The sequence below is a fragment of the Aotus nancymaae genome, unplaced genomic scaffold, assembly GCF_030222135.1.
Source record: "Aotus nancymaae isolate 86718 unplaced genomic scaffold, 86718_ANA_hifiasm-v0.15.2.pri h1tg000017l, whole genome shotgun sequence".
Lineage (NCBI taxonomy): Eukaryota > Metazoa > Chordata > Mammalia > Primates > Aotidae > Aotus > Aotus nancymaae.
Window position 1 is genome coordinate 11,795,426 of NW_026988429.1, and position 7,352 is coordinate 11,802,777.

The 7,352-nt window shown below is 42.8% G+C and overlaps 1 non-coding gene across 1 annotated transcript; it reads right to left on the reverse strand.

Annotated features, from left to right (window-relative positions):
• Nucleotides 1-1,718: 1,718 nt before the first annotated feature.
• LOC135275640 (U4 spliceosomal RNA) lies at nucleotides 1,719-1,858 on the reverse strand. Its single transcript, XR_010343245.1, has one exon. It is a non-coding gene; the product is annotated as a U4 spliceosomal RNA (small nuclear RNA).
• Between the last annotated feature and the right edge of the window lie 5,494 nt (nucleotides 1,859-7,352).

Here is a 7,352-nt window from a genome sequence, read left to right on the forward strand (position 1 = left end):
TGGCATCACAGGCAAGTGCCATCATGCCTGGCTAATTTTTGTATTTTTAGTAGAGATAGGGTTTTGCCATCTTGGCTAGGCTGGTCTTAAACTCCTGGCCTCAAGTGATCTGCCTGCCTCGACCTACCCCAGTGCTGGGATTACAGGCCTGAGTCACTGTGCTGGGCCTGATTCTCCTTTCTTTAATACATTAAGAAAGAACTACTATGAAAGGGGAATTGGGAGAAGAGAACATCCTCTTCCATCTCAGGCCCATTCTCCAGCAGATCAGTTTTTAAAAATTGTTCACATGGAAGTCGGAGATCTGGAAATTGGAATTGGGAGATTGAAAATTGTAGATCTGGAAATTCCTTTAGAACTAGCCATGTTTGGACAGACTTTGGAAAGTTTTCATGTAGCCCCAGGGATACCGTATCCCAGTCTGCAGACTACTGGTCTAAATCCTTGCTACTCAAAGTGTGGTCCATAGTCCAGCAGGATGAGCACTACCTGGGAGCATGTTCAAAATGGAGAATCTTGCTAAAATGCATAGTATAAGGAGATCCCCAGGTAATTCACATATACATTAAAGTTTGAGAACCCACCTGCTTCTATCCATGGTCCTGAAGGAAAAATACTTTCATCATATACATTAAATGCATCTTTTTTTTTCTTTTTTAAGACAGTCTTGCTCTGTCACCCAGGCTGGAGTATAGTGGTGTGATCTCCACTCACTGCAACCTCCACCTCCCAGGTTCAAGCTCTTCTCCTGCCTCAGGCTCCTGAGTAGCTGGGATTACAGGTGCCCACCATCTCGCCTGGCTAATTTTGTATTTTTAGTAGAGATGGGGTTTTACAATGTTGCTCAGGCTGGTCTTGAACTCCTGACCTCAAGCAATCCACCTGCCTCGGCCTCCCAAAGTGCTGGGATTACAGGCATGAGCCACTGTGCCTGGCCATTAAATGAATCTTATAGGCCTCTTGAAAGTATAAGGTTATTACTATTGATTCAGTTAATAATTGCTAGCCCAATAATTTTCAACCCCAGTTGCTCATTAGAATCATGTGGGTTTATTTTTCAAAATACCTATGCCCTGTCCCAAACCCAGAAATACTGATTTAATAGGTCTAGGATGGGAACCAGGCATTAGTTGATTTAAAATGCTTTAGTTGATTCTACTGTCCAGACAGGACTGAAATCACAACCTGTTCCTCCGGATCACCTACCTGAGAAAGGTTGCCCGCTACTCTGAATCCTAGCTGTTGCAGTTGTTAAGGAACTCCAAAAACAGGTCTAATCTGTTAATCTAACGTTGTTAGGTTTTATCTGAACATAATCTAATCCAAGATATGTGGGTTGATACCTCCAACCCAGCTGGAATCCTAGAAAGAGGGTACCAATGTAGAAACCTGCCCAGAGGAAAGGATCCTTCCAGAGGGACATATTGGGTAATCACTCTGCCAGATCACTTTCCTTGTGATGAGTGCCATGAATCCTGCAGGACTGCACACAAAGGGTGATATCACTCCAGGCCAACTTTGGGGACAAAGACTAGAACTCTGTTCTCCAGCAACTGAGAGGATCTCAACTTCAGTAAACACTGACCATGGCCTGGTTTCTAATCTTTTCCTCTGTCAGGTCTTTCATTGCAGAGTATAGATAAACCAAAATCTCTTTACAAAATATTTTTATCCTTCATGGATTGCCTTTTTCAGTTAAGTGGGATTTTTTTTTCCAGTCTCCGTAGAGACTGTCAAAAATTGCCAATGCCGACTATATTGCAAGTTGTCACGGCAGGGTATTGGGAAAAGTTTTCAATTAGCAGTAATCGCGCCTTGGATAAACCTCATTGGCTACTAACTGCCACTGCACAAAGCTTAAGTGGTATTTTAAGAACACAAACTACTTAAACTTTCTAGAGAAGTGGGTTTCCACAAGACTGAAAAGTTATCAAAGTATGGCAACCTTGGCAAGCAGGTAATATCTCTGTAAATTGTGATGGCACCACCTTTGAGGGCAGGGGCACACGTTCCAAACTGCCCCACCAAATCAGAATTCTCTGTCCTTAAGCACTTTCTGCCCTGGGGGCAGCTGTACCCTCCCATAGAGCGGAGCCAGGAGAGATAAAGGATATAGGAGTTCTTTAATACTTCTACCCCAACATCTTCAATTACCTAGGGCATAGGGCAGGATCTTCCTTTAGCTGCCTATGGAGGTAGAGGCAATTTAAAATAGAAGCATCCTGAGGCCAAATCAGGTTATCAGTTAGTAGGAGATGAGTCCAAATGCAGTGATCCAAAGGAAAGAAGAATCAGAGATGAAAAGATATATCAGAAAGGCCCAGGTGCCCATGGTACCAAGCAAACAAAGCTGGAGATGGAAACAAAAGCACATAAGTAATTGTACTAGTAAGACAAAGCTGGCAATCATCCAGGGGCAACCTTGAGTTCAGGGCAGGTTAAACCAAGTCCAGTTTCAAGATGTGAGTATGTGCCCACCAGAAGGGTTGGATGGGGTCTAAAGAGGAAGATCCCTAACTGATACCCTGATTGTTGAGAATGGCACCAGACTTCAGATGAAAGCTGAGGATGGCAAATGAGTAAGTCTACATGATAGCAGGAATGGCTTCACCCTGTCCCAACAAAGATATTGATGATTCAGATGAAAAGAGGCCTGGCTCTAAAGAACAGACAAGTGGCTGGACTAAGTGGTAACAGAAATGGTGAGAGTAGATCCTTACAAGAGTCACTGGTGAGCAGTTGTCTTTGGCCACAGGTAAACTTCGCTAAATCCAGAGAGCTTCATCCATATTTGGGGAAAAAGGGAGATTTGAATCTGTTGCTTGGATCCTGTCTATCCCCATGAATTGCACCATTAGAAATTCAGGAAAGTACCATTCAAATAATCAAAGCTCCCCAAGAAGCCACACTAAGGGGAAAGCTAGAGACACAGCATTTTATTATTTAGATTCTTTCTCCTGCCTACCTCCATGCCCCTAGTTTTTCCCAAAGTCACTGTACAAATGAATTAATTCAATTCTTTTTTTTTTTTTTAATTGTGACAGGGCCTTGCTCTGTCGCTCAGGCTGGAATGCAATGGTAGAATCTTAGCTCACTGCAGCCTCCACCTCCCAGGCTCAAGCAATCCTCCCACCTCAGCCTCCAGAGTATCTGGGGCTACAGGCGCATACCACCATGCCTGACTAATTTTGTGTATTTTTTGGTGCAGATGAGGTTTTGCCATGTTGCCCAGGCTGGTCTTGAACTCCCAAGCTCTAGCGATCTACCCTCCTTGGCCTCCCAAAGTGCTGTGATTACAGCAATAAGCCATAGTGCCCAGCCTAACTCCTTCCTTCCTTCCCTCCCGCCCTCCCTCCCTCCCTTTGTCCTTCCTTCTTTCTTTCTGTTCTCTTTTTTTTTGAGATAAGGTCTTACTGTGTCACCTATGCTGGAGTGAGTGGTGTGATCTTGGCTCACTGCACCTCCGCCTCCCAAGTTCACGAGATTCTCCCACCTCAGCCTCCTGAGTATCTGAGACTACTGTCCTGTGCCACCACATGCAGCTAATTTTTGTATTTTTTGGTAGAGATGGGGATTTCACCATGTTGGCCAGGCTGGTCTCAAACTCCTGACCTCACATGATCCACTTACCTTAGACTCCCAAAATAGTTAGATACAGGGTTGAGCCACTGTGCCCAGCCCTAATGCATTTCTTCGTTTCAGAAAAATGCTCAAACTGTGTTTTTCCTCTGTTCTCACACCAACACAGCAACAATCAACATGGAAGACTTCTGTGACCCCCAAATATGTGAAAACTTCTCCCCACCAGCAAGCAAACAATCAATTCTGCAGCAGACACCAACTAGGTGTCCCTCAATTCCATTCCAACACTATCTACCAGGATAGCAACAGATTCCACAAATTATGAGCTCAGTCCCACAAGACTGCCCTCTCCCATCAGCCACAAGTCTGGGCTTCTAGAACTTCTCACCAACAAGCTTCGAGGTGGAGTTCCCACCACCTCCTCTTTAGGTCTGATTAATTTGCTAGAGTGGGCTTGGCATAGTGGCTTACACCTGTAATCCCAGCATTTTGGGAGGCCGAGGCAGGTGGATCACCTGAGGTCAGGAGTTCAAGACCAGCCTGGCCAATGTGGCGAAACCCCATCTCTACTAAAAATACAAAAATTAACCAGGCATGGTGGTGGGTGCCTATAATCCCAGCTATTTGTAGGTTGAGGCAGGAGAATCGCTTGAACTTGGGGGCAGAGGTTGCAGTGAGCTGAGATTGCATCATTTCACTACAGCCTGGGAGGAAGAGTGAAACTCTGCCTAAAAAAAAAAAAAAATTGGCTAGAGTGGCTCACAGAATTCAGGGAAGCACTTGCTCATGTTTACTGGTTATTTTAAAGGATACAGACAAACAGCCAGATAAAGAGATACATAGGGTAAGGTCTGGAAGGGTCCCAAGTGCAGGAGCTTCTGTTCCCACGGAATTGGGGTGCGCCACCCTCCTGGCACGTGGATGAGTTCTTATTCACTTTCCTCCCAGCCTCCAGGTGTTCAACCAGAAGCTCTCTGAACCCAGTCCTCTTGGGTTTTTATGGAAGCTTCATGACCTCAGCATTCCTTGTCCCAGGGTGTGGGCAGGACCCTCTCTGGAATGAGGGTCTTATGACCCACACTCAGAAACGCAGGGCAAGATTAGAGTCCTGCCTTGGGGCAGGTGAAAGAGAGGCAGGAGAAAGTCAGAGAGATTCTGTTTCCTGAGGCCTGCTCCTGAGTCCTAACTCAACATTTATAACAAAAGACTGTATAACAAGGGCTATGGGAGTTATGAGCCAGGAACCATGGACAGAAACATATATATTAATATCACATTTATCATCGAGGTTGAGCATTTTTTCATGTTTATTGCAATTTGCATTTTTCTTCTTGGTGAGCTACCTATTTATTTTATGTTGTATATATTTTCCCACAGTAAAAGAGAACGAAATAATTTACAGCTCTACATAGTATCCTGGAGAGACAGTCATAAAAAATTTTAAGAAAAAAAATCCATTTTTCTCTGAATAGTAAGATGTGTAGGTGTGTGTGTTCACAGAAAAGGGAATGGAAGCATATAAACCAAATTGTTAATATGAATGACCTCAGGGAGTATGCAGTATTTACTGTTTGGCTATAAGAAGGGGAATTAATTTAGAGGTCAGATTGGGCTCAAGTCCCTAGCTCCACTACTATTTTGATGTGTGACATGGACGAATAACATGCCAGTTTCTTCATATGTAAAACAGGAAGAGAAATAGAGCTGTTGTGAGGAGTGGATATTACAACAGTGCCTGTCACAATAAATTATAGCTATTGTCATCATATTATTACCGCCTTCAGTGTCTTCTTCACTGTACCATATCTGTCCTTCCATTCAGAACTTTTTTATTGGAACTGTAAAAATATTTTTAAGTATCAAAAGAGAAAAAGAGAAATAAAAACAAAATTCAAAAAGCCTAATTATGAGGGGGTTCACATAGTACTTGTTTCTGATCTCACTAGAGCTAACTTGCCTTTGAGGCCATCCGAGATAGCTAAACTTTGGCCCTAAAGGACTGGCACAAATTTGGAGACATGTGGCCTACATTTCTTTCTTCTTGGCCTGTCTTCACATAGAAGGTGCTCTTAAGCCTCACCGACTAGGAGCCTCCTTCTCAATCTCTCCACACCTTCACTTGCTCTTTGCTATTCTTACTGTCACCTTCCTCTTTTCTCCTGCCACATCAACAGCTTCTTACACTGCAAATGTTCTCTTTTACTTACTGGAACTCTCTCCCTGACTGACAGACTGATAAGGAGTTGTTTTATTTGCTGTTTGAGTCACAAATATCATTTTTATCCAATCCCAACTTTGCCTTTTTTGTAGGACTACTGCTACACTTACGTTCTCTGGCTTGAGAAATCTGGAGCCTTTAGGCAGTGATTAGATTTCTTCTATGTGCTTTACAACACTTCACAAATTAATTAATGATAAACAGGAAATAAACCAATAATTCTCCTGGTTTATTTCACCCTTAGGACACTCATCTATGAAATCAGAAATCTTATTCCTGTCAGAACAGGATGCCACGTGCTTCCCCGTTAGCAAAGAAGTCTTAATTTTATTAATTACAATACTTATGACTAAAACAACGCAGGATCTCTTTCCATGGATTTCACGATTGTCAGAGTCTCTCATTTCTCTGCTTCCTTCTGCCATCTTTATATTCATCTTTATATTTGCCGTTTGTTTCCGTCGCTTCTTCTCTCTCCCTCTTGAACATTTTAAAGCACCTCATGTGTGCCCAGCATTTAGTAACACAGCTTGAGCAAAACAGGCCACCTTTTCATTATCATGGAGCTTACGAGCCTAACTGGGAGTTGGAGACATTCATCAAATAATCACCAAATCTGTAATGTTAAACTGCACTTAGTGCCATGAAAGAAAACACAGTCCCCTGTGACAAATCTGTGTAGATGAAGGCTTCATCCAGGAAGTGGCAGCTGAGCTGGAGTGAGAAGGATAAGAAGGAGTTAGCCAGGCATCTCCCTGCATTTAGAGCACCGAGTAGGCAGAGACCAGGATTGCCATAGCATTTGCTCCTGGGTCTGCCTCACAGATGTGCTCATAAATATTTGTGAAAGGGAGGAAGGGGCAATACGAATAATATAAAATAAATGTGTCCTGCTTTGTTTTGATACTGAGCAATTAATAATTTAACTGCTACTAACTAAAAAATCTAAAATAGAAGACAGAAAGGGGAGTGTGGCACAAGATAAGGCTGCAGAAGTACCAGCCAAATCACACTGGGGCCTTTAAGTGTATGTAGAGATTTTAGTCTGAATCCTACAGAAATTGAAAGCCACTGAAAAGTGATTCACAGGAAATATAGCTAATTTTTTCACAGCTTACATTAAAAAAAATTATGTACTAGATACTGTGCTAAAGATTCTACTTGTACCATTTTAATCCTTGAGACAATCCTATGATATACTATTAATATTCCAACTTTACAGAATGAGGATACTGAAGCATAGAGAGGCTGTGACTCCAAACCCCTACTCTTAACCACCGTATTACACCTACACACTATTCACAAGGGAGAGACGTAGGTAAGCAATTATATACAGCTGATTCTCATCTCCTCGGCAGGCCTAGCCCCACTGTGGAGTTGGTAGCACAGGGCTATCAGGATTTAATGAGCCAGTCATTGACTTTCCGCCCCTTGTTCTGACTCCCTATTAATAAAATAACCTCCTAATTATATTCTGGCTTCCCATATAGATTTTTCTTCTGGGAGATAATGCACTGACCAGCCTACACACGCATTTTGTTCTAGTTGACAA